The sequence below is a fragment of the Setaria viridis genome, chromosome 1 (genome assembly GCF_005286985.2).
Source record: "Setaria viridis chromosome 1, Setaria_viridis_v4.0, whole genome shotgun sequence".
In the NCBI taxonomy this organism is placed as follows: Eukaryota; Viridiplantae; Streptophyta; class Magnoliopsida; order Poales; family Poaceae; genus Setaria; species Setaria viridis.
The window spans coordinates 3,622,473-3,640,123 of record NC_048263.2 but is presented as its reverse complement, the minus strand read 5'-3'; the positions used below and the strand labels follow the sequence as shown (position 1 = coordinate 3,640,123).

Sequence of the window (17,651 nt, the reverse complement as noted above, 5' to 3'; positions counted from 1 at the left end):
TCTCATCTAACCTCCTGAATTTCTTGAGGCCCTTGAACTTCCATGACTGTTTCATCCGTTCCTCTGAATTTGCAGCTTATTTTTCTGTATCTTTGAACTCGCATGGTTCTATGTTACCCCCTCAAACTTAAAGTTTGCTTCTGCTAGTCCATTTGAATGAAAATGCGTTAGAGAGGCTCAGTGAGACAATGACACAAGTTGTTTGGACATAAGTGATTCTTTTAAGCTTAGGCTGCTGGTTGTAAGTATTTATATATATTTCCATCCGTTTTTCTTTTTCTAAGTAAGTATAAGTGTTTGTTTCTATTGGTTCTTCTGTTGTGTTTTAGCTTAATTAGTTTCTACTCCCTCCGTCCCAAATTACTATTTATTTTGACTTTTCTACATATATACACTTTACTATGCATCTAGATATATGCTATGTCTAGATACGTAGCAAAAGTTATGTATAAGGAAAAGCCAAAACGAATAGTAATTTGAAACGGAGGGAGTACTTTCTAGGATTGTTCAATGTTCATAGCTAAGTGATCCTAATATCACTTGAAGATTGGTTGATTAAGAGTACCAAACAAAATTTTGGAGAGGCTCATAGTCAACCCCATTTTGTCACCATTTGCATAAACTGCTGCTAAATTGTTCCTATTCGGGTTGACCAAGTGATAATGCAGCAGCATATATTGGCATGATGATGTAAGGATAGAAACCAGAAGCAGTCCACCAGAGATGGTACCACCCATCATGATTCAGCTCTTGAAAGAAGGGTTGTGAATAAAGGCTTTTTAAATTTCACAACAATGAAGAACAAGTGTGAATTTTCGAAGTAGTGTCGTGACATGTCAACACTAGGAGTCAAAATTTGAGAAAATAGCCTCCCTCTGTTCCCCCGGATCACAAAGCCTCTGATCGTCTCCGCGGGCAATGATCCCTAATATCAATAGATGATCTGTTCAATGTCAAAGTTCACGTGTTTGACTGGGAGTTCACTGCGCCGCAACGACCATGGCAGCCATGCCGTCGAAAGGTCTGCTTTGCTTGACGTCAAGCAAGCGACGGGGTCCGCTCGCGCCCCGCTAGAAAACGAAGCAGCCACTCCCCACTGCAATGACACTCTCCATCGTTTGTCAGTCAGGCCATTACACCACACACCAGACACAATACACCATCGTTGGGCAGCTCTAACCATTAGCCATGGCCGGTCGCAGGCGGTGGCGCTGGCAGCTTTGCTGTCCCTCCTCTTGCTGCTGCTGCCGGCGCCGGCGTTTCTGGACGGTGCTGCCAGCGACGAGCCTCGGAGTCGGACGCGTGAGATAGTATCCATCGCCCATCTATGGGAAGGGACTAACTTTCTGTGCACTTTCTTTCTAGCATGGGATGGGGGCCATGGGACTCCTGTCTCCCCGGGAGGCAGGCCGTGCAGCTGAGAAGATTTCTGGAGTGTTCTGGTCTGGTGTAGCAAAATGTTTGAAGTTTGAGTCCAAAGCATTGGAACCAAACGGTTGAATAACCGAATTTATTAGTGTTACTATTCTGTTTGTACATCATATTATAGCAGTCGAAGTTGGAAAAAATTATTGCCACGCAATGTCACACATAATCTAGGACGATGTATGAGGGAGAGGGTATGTAATATTCTGAGACAATAATCATGGTGAGCAATGAGCAAAAGGAAGGAAAACGAGCCTTAAATGATGAAATCACACCAGTGAAATACATTGACCATGACAATGCCACAGTGATATTCGACGCGCGCATAGGCCACACCCAGTGGCTCTTGCTGATCCTCTTTTAGAGAGGTTTAAAAGTACCCATTGGTACTTATTAGTACTTGTATCTGTGATTTTTATCCACTGGCTGATCTGAAAAAATAATTTAAAAAATTAAATTTAAGGGCTAGTTTTAGTACTTCGTCCCACTAATTTAGTAGTCCTTGATACTTCGACTTCTTATTGCGTACTTCCTTTATTTCCACTGTTAGATTTCTTTTGTTTCCACTGTTAGATTTTCTTGGGATGAACAGCTATCATTTTTTCTAACTATTTTAAAATTTCTCTAATTATATATAGCTCCACTCCTCAAAAAGAAAAATGTACAGCTCCCGGATGAGGTTGCCACAAACGATTTGTGTATAGAAATGTGTGTAAAATACATGAGTAACTTGCCACTTTCGGTGCGTTTCAATTTGGCCATTCTACTCGGGGAAGTTTAAATCATGGCCCCTAAACTTAATTTAGGGGCTAATGACCGTGTGAACGGGTTGAATAAGCTTAATAACCACAATTTACACTTTCTAAATATACAATGGCCAAATTGAAATGTGGAGACAATGGCCAAACTGAAACCTGAGACAAATACAATGGTCATTATGTATTTTTACTCTAGAATTAGCAATTTTATTTGTGAATGGGAAGTTCTAAAAATTGGTGTAGAAACTTTCCGAAAACCGGCCCTGAAAGTCTGGAACTTGGATCGGCGGCCAGGGCCAAGATGATCCCGTCGGCCACGACGATTGCGCCAGAGTCTTCTGCTCCCTTCTCCGATCCTGTGGCATCAAGGGAGACTGCCGCGACCCTCAGGATCATGGAAGTGCTGCGTCCCAGCGCTCACGCAACAGCGGCAAAGGCAGTGTGTCAGCGCTGCCTCGCGGGTGACTCGCCGGTGACGGACCGGTGGTGACGCCGGGGAGCTTACACGCAGTGGCGCAGGCGCACGGCCGCCTTTGACCTACGTGACCGCGGCGTTCAGAGGTTCGTTTTCTCTTCCTCTCTGAATTCAGTGTGCCTGTCGCGCGTGTTCATGTGCTTTGGCCCTGCGTGCTTTTGTTTTGTTCGTGCAAATGCCCCAGAGCAACATTCCAGCCCATCATGCTCTTATGCGCTCTGCCCCACCTACCACTGTGGAATCGCATCCGTATTATGTTCGTATGCCAATCTACCATGTGGTCTGAAGTCTGAACTCTGAACAATGCAATTGCTGGGCTTAGTAAAAAGTTTTTCTTTACTTTTGGAGGAGAAACAGGAGGGGAGACTCCTAGGAAAGCACAGATCAGTGCTGTACATTTTAGGGACTACAATCAGTTCTGCACTTCATTATGACATGAGTGGTAACCTTACATAGTAGTGCCGAATTATTGAAAGTGTTCCACAGACATTACCGATTTAGAACAAGAGGACTCAACTAAGTGCGTAACATTTATTTTGTTGCATAAGGCATACGTTGACTATATTTAGCTATCACTCACACTGATCCCCCCACTGTAAAGCTCAAACTCATGTTTTATGTCGAGTATTGCAGCAGAAACTTGTGCCATTCCTAATCGATCTCGTGGCGATGCCATGGAGCACGAGAGGCCCAACTTTAGCATTGGGAGGACACAGCTCTGTATTATTTCTGAATTTCCATCTAAGTCATTTCGTAGCATAGTAGGGTCTAAAATCTCAGCTACGCCATTGGGAAAATCGGTAGCTACATGTTTGTGGAGGCTCATGGCATCAATGAATTTCTCATGAGTAGGACATGTTCCAGTGAACATCTCTAGCAAAAGCACTCCGTAGCTGTACACATCGCCCTTCGATGAGATTTGTCCACCCATGCCATACTCTGCATTTAGTTTAAAAAATAAACAAGTGAAGTAAGGGGAAAAAACAGTCTGTAAACATGCTATGGAGATGAAGCGGAACTTGTTTCAAGAAAATAATATAGGGTCATAATTTGGATTACCTGGTGGAATATATCCAATGGATCCTTTTAGGTTGGCAAAACTTGTAGAATTAGCAGGCACTGCAGTTGAAGTAGTACACATAAATCTCGCCAACCCAAAGTCACTGACATATGCAGTCATTTCAAGATCTAAAAGAACATTGCTCGGCTTCAAGTCGCAATGTATTACTGGAGTTGCACATTGGTTATGGAGATAATCTAAAGCATATGCAATGTCCAGAGCTATGTTAATCCTTTCCCCCAAACTTAGGAATCTTTTGTTGTCATACCCGTGGTCCTCTGGGTGTAGCCACCTTTCAAGGCTCCCATTGTGCATATACTGAAAGATAAGTGCTTTAAAATCTGAGCCGGTAGGATCGACTGTAGAGCATAAAGTAATGACTTTGACAAGATTCCGGTGGCGAGTATTTCTTAATGCTTCGCACTCTGAAACAAAGCTTTTGGGTGCTCCATACTGGTTAAGGTTAAAAACCTTAATAGCAACCGGATCATCCTCAAACGGCAAAGTGCCCTTGTAAACAGCCCCTTGTAAACAGCCCCGAAGGATCCCAAGCCAACCAAGTTTACTAGAGAGAACCCATTTGTAGCCTTGGCAATGTCTTCATACCTTATTTTCTGTATGTGCAGACTGGAGTGCTGCAAAGCTGGTTCTTCTTTTCTTCTCCTGAGAAGAATGACAACTATACATAACAATAAAATTACAACAGCTGACACTGCAATGGGGATCACTATCTTCAAAACAACAGATTTATTTTCCCCCTTCGATCCCAATTCTGGGCAAAGGGGCAGGCTTGACTCTGGAGTATTGGCACATAACCTGTGGTTTCCTTTTAAGGACACCCTACTGGAATTACCAAAGATACCACTTGATGGTGTTGGTCCCTCAAAATCATTGAATGAAAGATTCAGCGGCTGCAAAGAACTCAATGAGGCCAGGAACTCCGGAATTTTCCCTGACAAGTTGTTCCGAGAGAGATCCATTTCTTTGATGGTTTTCAACTTCACAAAAGACTCTGGAATATTTCCAGTAAGAAAATTCCCTTCCATGTGAAGAACTTCTAAAAGCACACACGTACCTAGAGTAGAAGGAATATCACCTGTCAAGCGGTTGTTGGAAATACTAATTCTTCCAAGGGTGATGAGGTTTCCAACCTCCATTGGTATGGGCCCGGTAAAGTAATTATTTGACAAGTCCAAGCTTTGTGAAAGTGATGAAATATTGAAGATCGCACTTGGCATGCTTCCATCAAAGGAATTGTGAGAGAGATTCATCTTCTCTAATTGTCTCCATTGGCCTAAACCCTGAGGTATGTCCACACTGAAATTGTTCCCATCCAGATAAAATTCATTTAGCTGGACAAGGTCATCAATAGAGTCTGGAACACGTCCAGAGAGGTTATTTTGTGCAAAGCTTAGAACCAATAAATTGCTCAAATTTCCTATGGTAGGCGGGATGCTGCCAGTGAACCAGTTCAGATCCATATAAAGCACCGTGAGGCTCCTAAGATTTCCAATCTCCATTGGAATTCTTCCAGTAAATTTGTTTTGTTTAAGAAACAGCCACTCGAGCTGAGAGGGAAGATCACCGACAGAACTTGGCAAACTTCCTTGCATAGCATTACCATCCAAGTACAGTCGTTTCAGTTGAGTGCAGTTTGCAAGGGATGACAGGAAGCTCCAATCGCCAGCTTCAAGCTGATTGTAGGACAGATCAAGCTCCCGCAGTTTCAGCAAGGACCCAAAAGATGGCACTGTCCCAGTGAGCCCAGTACCGAGAAAATAAATCATTTCTAGCTTGGATACATTTACAAGAGAAGTCGGGATTGGCCCATTCAATTGTGCTGTCGATAGGATCAAGCTCTTAAGGTTTGGAAGCCTGAACTATTTATTGGAATTTCTACAAAATTTCTACTAATGCCTAATAACTTTACAATAACATCATGAATCCCACAAAGTTCGGAATATTTATACAAATTTCAACAAATTAGTAATACTTTTGTAAGAATTTCTACAAAATTTCTACATATTTATTGGAATTTCTACAAAATTTCTACTAATGCCTAATAATTTTACAATAACATGAATCCCACAAAGTCCGGAATGTTTATACAAATTTCAACAAATTAGTAGTACTTTGTAAGAATTTTTACCAAATTCCTACTAATTTCTACATATTTATTGGAATTTCTAGCAAATTACTACTAATTCCTACTAATTTGAATGAATTTCTACAAAATTTATCAACTAATTTTCTACTGATTTTCTAACTAATCTACAAATATCTATTGATTTTCTAACGAATCTACTAATATCTATTCATTTTCTAACTAAAAAATAAAAAAGGCCCTCGCTGACGCAAGCCGGTGGGCTTGCATCAGCAAGAGCCGTTCATTCCCGACGCCAGTGCCGGCAGACCTCGCGCGGTGCCTAGCTGGGCGACGAGGTGGCCAGGGCGGCGGGATGGCGGCGGCCGGGGCGGCGGGACGACGGAGGCGGGGACAGAGCAAGGTGGCCGTAGCAACAACGGGCGGAGGCGGCCGGCGACGAGGGATGGAGGCGGCTGGCGACGAGGGACGGAGGCGGCTGGCGACGAGGAACAGAGGCGTCGCGCGCAACAGAGGTGGCGACGAGGCGTCGCGACAGACGAGGGCGCGGTGGCGACAGAGGATGTGGTGTTGACGGAGGCGGTGACGAGGCCCCGCTATGGAGGCGGCTGGCGGCGACGAGGTCGAGGGGGCGCAACGGAGGAGGATCGGAGGCGGACCGGGGCGATGGAGGAGGAGGCGGTCCGGGCGCGGGCGAGGCGGTCAGGCGGCGGGACGACAATGGCCGGGGCGATGGGCGACGAGGACGACGGCGGCTGGCGAGGGAGGCGGATGGGCGGCGACAGAGCAGGCGGGAGGGTGCGAGATCTTGGCGACGGTGAAAATTTGGCTAAGTGTCGTAACTGGCGTGGGGTGGGGGTAGAAGAGGCTATAGTGGGTTTTATCCCCCTCCCTTTTATCCCGGTTCGTAATTGAACCCGGGACTAAAGACCCTTTTGTCCCGGGTGCCAACACCAACCGGGATAAAAGGGTACGTCCCCAGCGGGAAATGAAAACTACCCTTTTATCCCGGTTGCAGTTGTCAACCAAGCGAGCTGTGGGTGAATCTCAGAGTTATCCATAAGTTGTTGGTGCAACCAGGAGGGAAAATTTTTCATGTGATGACGTGTAAGCCAAGCATCGGATTTCGTCGGTTTTTTGGAAACTACCATCTGCATGTGCTGCTCGATATACGGAGACACAAAGGATGACTGTTGCAGAACAGTGTAGTGTGTCTTGTCGAACAAATCATTCTCATTGCTCAAACTTGATTTCATCTCGTTGCCCCATGACTTTCAGGTCCTGTCGTGCTTCCAATGTATCTTTCGAGGTCCCATAAACACCCATGAATCCTAGCACGTTCGCGCAAATATTCTTCGTCAGGTGCATCACATCTATTGCGTTGCGAACCTTTAGGATTTCCCAATAAGGTAGCTCCCAAAATATAAACTTTTTCTTCCACATGGGTGCACGTCCGTTATCGTCATTCGGAACAGGTTGGCTACCATGACCCTTTCCAAAGACTATATTTACATCCTTTATCATCTCGAAGATACGCTTTCCATTATGGTGTGCAGGTTTTTTACGATGGTATGGCGCCCCTTTGAAATGCATCCCGCTCTTTCTCAACTGGTGGTAAGCAGGGAGAAATCGACGATGACCCATATAGACGATCTTCTTACAGTGCTTCAAATACATGATGGGTGCAGGCCCGATATCCCTTATTTGTCTGTCCCGAAAGGTTACTCAGTACAGGCCAATCATTGACGGTTACGAACAACAATGCTCGTAGATTAAAAATCTCTTATCTATCCTCATCCCACACACGTACACCTTCTTCCTTCCAGAGCTGTAAAAGAGCATCAACCAACGGTCTTAGGTACACGTCAATGTCGTTGCCGGATTGTTTTGGGCCTTGGATAAGCGACGGCATCATAATGAACTTCTGCTTCATGCACAGCCAAGGAGGAAGGTTGAACATACATAGGGTCAGAGGCCAAGTACTATGGCCACTACTCAACTCACCGAATGGATTGAATCCATCAGTACTTAAACCAAACCTCATGATCCTTGCTTCACTTTCAAAGTCCGGGAATGCTCTATCAATTGATCTCCACTGGGCCCTATCCGCAGGGTGTCTCAGCATCTCATCTTCCATACGTTCTTCTTTGTGCCATCGCATCAACTTAGCATTCGCCTTGTTCCTGAACAAGCGCTTCAAGCGTGGTATTATAGGAAAATACCACATCACCTTCGCGGGAACTCTCTTTTGGGAGATTGCCCCTCGACATCACGGTGAACTCTTTTTGCTACTTCCTTCTCAGTTTCGCAATCTCTGTGTGCATCTCGTAGCATCTGACCAAGGTCATCGGTAGGGCCATTTTCTGCAAACTCATCTTCATTAGCCTAGCCTATTATAGTATCTGCAAAAGCTTGGCCTGCAACCTAATCCGGAATGCTGTCATTCTCCTCCTCCTCCTCGCCGTCTTCCATTACAACCCCTCGTTCACCGTGCTTGGTCCAAACCAAATAGTTAGGCATGAAACCGTATCTAAACAAGTGGCTGTGAATAGTCCCCCAGTAATCCTTTGAATAGTTCTTCCTGTTATTGCATTGGAAGCATGGACAACATACGAACCCATTCTCTAACTTGTTCGATTTAGCCACTTCGAGAAAATAATGCAAGCCATTAATAAACACCTTGCTCCGTCTATCTGCATTATACATCCATTGCCGGTCCATCTGCATCGTACTACGCACGAAAATGGATTACACATGAAAATGGATTACATGTCAAACGTTGTAGTGCAAATAATGCTGAAAGTTTAGATATAGATACAAATACACATATTTAAATTAAAGATCCAAATAAAATGATACAATACAACAAGCCATCCACTAGTTATTATCTAGGAGGACTTTAAGCATCCTTGAACGGTGAAGACGAAGGTTCCGCATCCATTGTCGCTCTTTCTCGTAAAATCGAACCTCCTCCTTGACGTCCGTTGCTGCTCCACGGAGAACATGCTTATCGAGATGACCACGGTATGCCTGCAGAACTTGTTGAACTTGAAGACCGTGATCATTTGGCGAGCATGTTCTCAACTGGGCGGCACCGCACTTCATCATGAAAGAGGTTTGATTCTACGAAAAAGGGGACATGGTCACAATGTCCGTATCCACTCTTTCTCGTAGAATCGAACATCCTTCTTGACATACGTTGCTGCTCGGCGGAGAACATTCTCACCGAGATGAACACGGTATGCAAGTTCAACAGGTATGGATTTGAAAAACCATATTAAATTTGATAAGATAAACCGTCTAGACAAGGTAGCATTATTCTTAAACCACTGCAAAAATACATACTATATATGACACATCAATCTCCCTCACATTTTAGCTCAAAATACCTCTCCATTTTCTACTTCATCACATTCTAACAAATAAACTATCCATCTCCAAAGCATAAATCAAAGCGTAACACGAGGATGAAGTAGCAAACATTCACAACACTTGTGTTGGCTGAGTGAAATTTCCACGAAAATGAGGGGAAAAAATTCGGGCAGCACCTCCCTTGCTTCGGCACCACCGGAGAGTAGGTGAAGCTCAGCTCTCTGTCTTTGTGGTGGACTGGCTCGGGCTGGAGGAGGAAGAAAGCCCTCTGTCTTGGTATATAATGGGGATGAGTTTTTATCCCGGTTAAAAACTCCAACCGAGATAAAAAGGGTGGCCCTTTAGTCCCGGTTGCAAATACCAACCGGGAGTAAATTTCCCCTCCATTCTTGCCTACCGTGGCGCACCCCCTTTAGTCCTAGTTGCAAATACCAACCGGGAGTAATTCTCCCCTCCATTCTTGCCTACCGTGGCGCACCCCCTTTAGTCCTAGTTGCAAATACCAACCGGGAGTAATTCTCCCCTCCATTCTTGCCTACCGTGGCGCACCCCTTTTTCTTCCGGGCCTACTTTAAACCGGGATAAAAGGGAGCGCATCGAAAGTCAGTTCTCTACTAGTGGGTGGGACATGTGTTGACATGAAGGAGCTTGTATAGATAGTTAGGCACTAAGCAAACGGTGCAAACTCATTATTATTGGAGAAGTGTGCCATACGGCTTCATGGTTTTCCCTTAAAACCAATGGTGGTATTTCAAAGGACATGCGGCACCATCACGAGGCTTTCATCAAGCTAAAGCAAAAATGAAGGTTATGTACCATCTCCTCCTCTAGAGAAATATATATCTAGTGTAGTTAAGATGTGGGCGTATTTACGATATGTTGAAACAATAAATAAGAGTGTGGATGGTGTAGTCACCACCTCTCCAAGACTATTATTGTGATAACAAAAATGTAATATCCTAAACTTAGAGCCTTCAATTTGATATGTCTATTATTCATCACTATATTAACTAGCAAGTACTTAGCTTCCTTACTATAGAGCGAGAAAAAATGAAGACCAATATGATGTTCCATTGAAAACATGGAAGCGCCTTTCTACCATCCAAACTTGGCTTGATCCAAGCGGTACCCTCTCGAAAAAGGCTTGTTTGGATGGGTAGAGATTATAGAGATTATAAAAAGCTAGATACTAAAAATATTAGTACAAATAACCTGGGATTGTTTAGATACCTAGATTACAAGTGGTCCATAATGTCATTTCTTTCCAACAATATGCCGCCTAGCAGATGTATGGCCGTAGCCTTAGTGCTGGTCAGCACCTTGATGATAAGTGATATACAATCATCATTTCTCATTAGAATGGATAAAATAGTGTATTCTACGGTTGAACAAAATAGATATTACTTATGTCATGAATAAAAAAAATTCCATATAGGGAACTCAAAGTAAAGTTTAAAGGTTCATATAAATTTAAATAAATGGACATATAATCAGTATTTACCAATCATTCTTGCCTAGCAACCAAAGCATTAGTAATATTATCACGGAAGACATTTATGTTTTGAGCTTCACCACCTAATTGATTATTGAAATCATTTGGTTTAGATGAAGAGACTGATGTGATTAGTATGTAGTTTTCATCACGATCGCACATATTAAAATCAGCATTTGCCATCGCACTTTCTTAAATGAAGTCCTAAAAGGCCATGCAGGCAAGTACAGTATTGGTTTTGCTTTACCATTGGATAGCTTAGCAACTCCAACATTATCCTCCACTTAATCTTAAAAACACCAAATGAATCCTCGATGACGTTGTAAAGAGATGGATACAAAAAATTAAATACTATCTTTTAATTATTTTTTTTGCAAATTTGGTCTTCGGTCTTATTAAATATCTGGAAAATGATATTTTGTCTCTTTGTATGTTGTAAAGACGGCCTATTTAGTGAACCGAGTAGACAAGATAATATTTTCCTGAAAAATTATAGCATTATAAATTTTAGGAAATTGAATGGTAGGTATTTCACTATGTTACAAGTGCAATAAAATGAAAACAAGTGAGTGTACCTGGTGGAGAATGTAGGAACTTGTCCCCATATTTGTTTATAGCATAGTTGAACACTCTCATGTGATGATCCCAAAAACTAATAGTATATATTAATAGGAACGAATAAGTCTCCCTCTAGTTTGTATTTGTTTTGAGGTCAAGTAATTTTTTTTTCGTTTCAATCTTTCTTGCACAATTGAAACTTAATTTGGACATCATCTGATCAATATGGTCTTTGACTACGTGTGGCCTTCAAGAGCCATATACGCCACATCGACCAGTGTCAATAGTTTGGACATTTTCGTAGTCATCGAAGACCTAGGCCCCGTTTGGTAGAGCTTCGGCTTCTCATAGAACGGCTTCGGCTTCGGCTTCTTTGGTGGAGTGGCTTTTTTAGTGAAGCTGAAGCCGTTTTGCAAAACGTTGGTAAAACGGCTTCTCAATGGCAATATATGTAATTTTATGATCACTTAATGCTTGGAGAGAGAGGAGAAGCCGGTGAAGCCACTTTTTTCGGCTTCTCCTTTCTAGTGTAAGCCGTTTTGCGGCTTCTTCCCAGCTTTGGTGGTGAAGCCGTTTTGAAATTGCCCCTTTGGTAAAGTTTCACTAAAAGCCGGTGGAGAAGCACTTTGAGAAGCCCTACCAAACGGGATCTTACTTTTTTTAGCGGATTCTAGTCCATCAAACATGTAGAAACATTGCATGGTGCGAAGTACTCCCTCCATCCCGAAAAAAATGCAATATACATAGCTAGAATTGCATTCTTTTCAGAGGGAGTACTTCTTTTTATGTTGGTGAGGACCTCTCGTTCACAAACAGGCACAAGGGCGCAGATTCTCATGAATCCATGATATATCTTGAGTAGTCAAATCTTGATTCCAAAGAAAATAAATTCTTCTTCAAGTATACATATTACCTCTTTATCACTCCTACTCGCTCCATTTCAAATTGTAGGTCGTTTTAGCTTTTCTAAGTTCAAAGATATTATTATGCATCTAGACATACATTATACCTAGATGCAGTCAAAACTATGCACATATAAAATCCAAAACGACCTATAATTTCGAACGGATAGAGTATTACATTCCAGCTAGTTCAGATACTTTCCTTCGCTTTTATTTTACTCGTGTGAACGTAGTGAGATTACTGATTAGCCTGCCCATGCCCCAATCATGCACGTTCATCCATATGCGTGATCGCTACTCCGCTTGGACGTTGTGCGGCGTGTGTCGAAGCTCAAAGTGCCTAGATGTTGATGCACGCATGGTGACCGTGTGAAATTATGGGGAGCCGCCGGTGCCGGAGCAACCTTCAGGTGGGCAGCGCGGCGGGCAGAGGCGGCAGATCGGCCGCGGGAAATGGAACGGCGGAGCTGCAAAAGCAAAGCCACCGATTTCTTTAGCTTACTTGGAAACTACTAATAAAGTTTTCCAATAAAGTACTCCCACTGTTCAAATTAAGATTATTTTAGCTTTATTAAATTAATAGATTTTATTATACACTTAGATATATTCTATGTCTAGATGCATAATAAAAAATCAAAACGATGTATAATTTAGGACGGAGGGAGTAGTAGCTACTGACGCTAAACATGGAACACACGACCGCCATGAAAACTGAGGCAAGAAGCAGCTGGACTCACGAGGAGCCGGGGTGTCAGGCGACGGTGGCGGAGGAGAGCTGGACGGCGTCGACAGGAGCGCGCGGGACGGCGCCCCGGACGGAACGCTCCGGCAGAGGCAGCCGCTCGTGGCCGCCAGCAAGAGCGCCACGGCGAGCCACACGAGCGCCAGGAGACGAGGACGCCGCGGCAGGACAGCCATCTCGCGGACGCAAGCTCCGGCAGGCACACTCACCAGCAACACTCTGGTTGATCGATCAGCTTCCAATGGCAAGTGCTTTGCTTTTGCTTCGATCGTTCCTGCGTTAGTTGTGTTATTTATAGGACACACTCTCCCTTTCAGCTAGCTATGGATACCACTGCTGATTGCCGACGATTCGTCGTGTGTACGTGACGCTGGCAGTGGTCATCGTTGGTGGCTTGGACTGATGACCCCAATTTTCCATGTACGCCATTTTTTCTGGTCAACAATGTACACGTTACGAAGAAGAAATGCAGCCCTTTGATAACCGTCCCCAGATATTGTGCGTGCACCTGTGTCGGATAATTAGCCAATTGCTGTATTAATTTTCAAAATAAATAAATTATGACAAAAGATAATTCTAGCACGCAAAACTCTAACATACTAGGCAACAGGAATAGGATTATGATCTCAAAAAATATGGTAAAAAATCAGATCAGATCACGGCGCACGTACCGAGAAGCCGGGATGGCGAGCGGTGCTAACGTGACGACAATGGTGTTGCGAACAGATTGCAGCAGCCGGCCCTGAAGATGACGGTACGCTGCTGCGCCTGACTTGGACGGAGGACGAGCCGTGATGACGAACTTGAGCAGTCGCGCGGAGCACTTCCCAAAAACCTTATTCGCCCTCTCCCAGTATAGGATCACAAGAACGAGTGGTTCCGGAGACCTGCTCTCCTGCTCACCGGTGCACGCCGACGCAACGGAATGGAGAAGACTACAGTTGGCGACGCGGCAGTGTAGAAGAGACAAAACCTAACTGTGTAAACCATCTTTGGGATATCCGAACCTAGGGACTTTCCCGTATAGTAGTCTATGGTGCGTCTTTTTCATGAGAAAAGTGGTCTGTATTTATAGGGAGGAAAAACCCCCAACATCCGTATTAGCAATACGGGACTAATAGATGGTGTACCCTCTCTTAAACTAATAGACCTTTGAGATTTATTCAGAATTATCAGAATGATGCCTCTATTTTTTTTAGAGTAGAATGATGCCTCTACGTTTCCGCGATTCCGGGAAATAAATTGATCAAGATGAAATTTGTTGTGTACAAGAAGATTTTTCGCGTCTTAGATTGCGCAAGGCAGCCTCTTGCTCGCATTTCTTCGTGATAGTGTATTTTTAGAAAATTATTTGTACATGCAACTTAATATAATATATACCATGTCTTGTTCGCTCGTTCCTAAGCTTGTAGGCACCCGTCTAAACTCAGTATATATTGGATCACCCCTGAGTGCTGAATCTCAAGAAGCAGGCATGCAGTACTAGACCTGCTAATGGGTTGAAACCTACCTCAAACCCACTCCAACCCGCAATAAATTAACTCATTCACAAACCCCACCCCGCTCCATAATTTTATTAGGTAAACCCAACCCAACCCGCCCTACAGATTGATATAACCCGTGGGTTTTGTACATGAACCTATAAGTTTATACAAACCTCATGTTCACACTTTAAAATTTTGGAAAAATTGACCGAAATTTGTTGCAGATGAGTTAGTTTGACAATCCGCTACTTTGTGCAAAGCAGTGCGGCTGGACTTATATGTGGGGCCCGCATCAAGAGTCGGACCCTAAAATTAAAACCTCACATTCACACCTTAAAATTTTGGAGAAATTGACCGAAATTTGTTGCAGATGAATTAGTTGTGCAAAGTAGTGCGGCTGGACTTATATGTGGGCCCTGCGTCAAGAGTCGGACCCTAAAATTAAAACCTCGCGTTCACACCTTAAAATTTTGGAAAAATTGACCAAAATTTGTTGCAAATGAATTAGTTTGACAGTCCGCTACTTTGTGCAAAGTAGTGCGGCTGGACATATATGTGGGCCCCGCGTCAAGAGTCGGATCCAAAAATTAAAACCTCACGTTCACACCTTAGAATTTTGGAGAAATTGACCGAAATTTGTTTTGCAAATGAATTAGTTTGACAGTCCGCTACTCTGTGCAAAGTAGTGCGGCTGGACTTATATGTGGGCCCCGCGTCAAGAGTCGGACCCTAAAATTAAAACCTCACGTTCACACCTTAAAATTTTGAAGAAATTGACCGAAATTTGTTGCAAATGAATTAGTTTGACAGTCCGCTACTCTGTGCAAAGTAGTGCGGCTGGACTTATATCATGGCCCACGTCAAGAGCCGAAGCGTGAAAGTTAAACCTATGAGTTAAATCCATACAAATTCAAATAAAAAACCACTTTCAACCCGCCCCAACTTGCATTTCTGATATACCCAACCCGCCCCAACCCATTAAATACTAAAACCCATTTCAACCCATTCAAACACACCCCACGTCACAACCCGCCCCATAAAATCCATTTCAACCCGCCCCACTAGCAGGCCTACGTAGTACCAGAAAATCAAAGGCATCATTTGCATGCCAAATTGATTGGACTTGTGCTGACGTCTTTCCCCGGATGGCTAGTCAAGTGATCGTGAGGAAATGTTGGAAGCAAAAGATATGAGCGATGACCGTCGACTAAGGACGTCCGGTCAATCTTCCATCTTGCGTGGAGAAAACTAAGCCTTTCATTAATCCTTCAAAGTACAGATACTTATTGCACCTTTTGTTCTTTCTTTTTAGTACTCTTAGGTATCGACAATCGACTACGCACCTTTGTGCTATACCTAAGGCAGATTTTATAAGAACTTCAAATTTCAGAACTATACGAGGCGTCGTAGTTATGATATTAGGAGGTAAGTTAATTGGTGACATGTAGACCATTATTTGTGGTCTGGTTGCATCTTAAATCCCCGACCTCCCAGTTGAGGACAACACTCATTTTTTACCAACATGTAATTGTACTTTATTTTCTGATGAACACCGAGTGCAGCACAGTTCGTTAGGTTCTTTACAAGAATGAACCTGCTTACCTACGTTCGGCCACACGGGATCTCTGTAATAATTATGCATCATCTTTGTAGATAATTTTGCTCTTAATACAAATTCTCCTACTCTTTATGGTATACTTGTGAAGTTAATATCTCTTACAGTATATCACAAACACTACTACAGAACAAGTCATCACCGCCAGCCGTATCCTTTCAGCGCCGGTTTAGAAGTAAATACGGGCAATAACACTTATAACCGGCGGTCATGCTCAATTTCACCGCCAGTTGGTGTTAAAAACCGGCGGTGATAGCATCACCGTCAGATTTTAACACCAATCAGGGTGAAACAAGACGCGGACCTGAAAAGACTCTTCAACACACTTAACTCCCTTCTCACGTCCGCCACCCCCCCCCGACCCCCCTCAGCCCCACTCCTCACGCCCCCCACCCCCCCTCTCACTCGGGCTCTCCTCCCTCATCTCTAAATCTCTCTCCCGTCGCCCCTCTCCTCTCTCCCTCCGCCACCGCCGGCCCCCTCCCTCCGTCCCTCTCTCCGCCTGGACCTCCCTCGGCTACCCCTCCTCTTCCCCCCTTCGCTCGCCCCTCACTCGCGGCAGTGAGGGGCGGCGACGGGGCGAGAAGCGGTGGTAGCACACGGGGCGGATGCGGCGGCGCGCGGGGCAGTGACTGGAGCAGATGCGGCGGCGTGTGGATCTGCGACGGGGGAGCGGATGCGGCGGCGGCAGCAACGGGATCCGGTGGGCGGCGGCTGGCCGACCGGATCCAGCGAAGCCGCGGCTGCCAGTGGCTAGCGGAGTCTCTCAGATCCAGGTGCACCACCTCCCTCCCTCCCCCCTTCTCTCCTCTCTCTCTCTCTCTCTCTCTCTCTCTCTCTCGGGTGGCGACGAGGCTCCGGCAGGGCAGGCTGCCGGGGTGGCGGCGGTGGCAGCGAGGTGGGGGCGTGTGGCGGGGGTGGCGGCGGTGGGGCAGCAGGGTGGGGGCGTGCGGCATGGGTAGCGGCGGCGGGGTGGCAGGGATTTTATTTTGTTTTTTTAGTAGGCTTTTACGCCGGATGGGGTACCCCCACTACTGCCGAATTGGATACGACGGATCCAAAACCGGTGGTGATGGGGTTTGAGGGCCGGCAGTGATGGCCTGTTCTCTAGTAGTGAAAGTTGATGACCATAAGATCAATACTACATGGAATTCCTTTCAAATATGATCTAATAGTATTAAAGTTTTATTCTACACTCCACAATTTTTTAATTAAATATTTATTTTGAATTTCAAAAAATACATGCATGCCCTGAAAAACACTGAGGTATTACATCTTTATACATTCCTAATACAAAGTTTTCCCATCTCCGGTCTGTAATTCAAAATTCCATACGAACATGGATGATGATGAACCCAAGCTTTACATAATATTTGTTGCTTTCAATGACATATTAAACTTTCTAGCTGACACTTCTTATATTTAATTTGAAGCTATATGGATGTTCAAATTATTGTCCAAAGTTTTATATAGGAAGAGAAAAAAATGAAAAGATATTGCAAGCAGGTTTAGTGAGGTGATGAGTTCAACTCCCTTCAATGCCAAATCCAAGAAAAATTATATGCAACTTGCGAGAAAATTTTTTGTGTAACTACATATATGGTATGCTAGTTATCATCCACCAATGATCGTTTCTTCAAAAAAAAAAAACAAATGATCATCCG

At 44.2% G+C, this 17,651-nt stretch overlaps 1 non-coding gene and 1 pseudogene across 1 annotated transcript; both read right to left on the bottom strand.

Moving 5' to 3' along the window:
* Positions 1-2,943: 2,943 nt before the first annotated feature.
* Positions 2,944-10,869, bottom strand: LOC117847668 (uncharacterized; annotated as a pseudogene).
* A 1,225-nt stretch (positions 10,870-12,094) lies between these two features.
* LOC117842749 (uncharacterized) lies at positions 12,095-13,333 on the bottom strand. Its single transcript, XR_011896999.1, has 2 exons — positions 12,884-13,333; positions 12,095-12,613 (listed from the first exon to the last, which is right to left on the bottom strand). It is a non-coding gene; the product is annotated as an uncharacterized protein (transcript).
* Between the last annotated feature and the right edge of the window lie 4,318 nt (positions 13,334-17,651).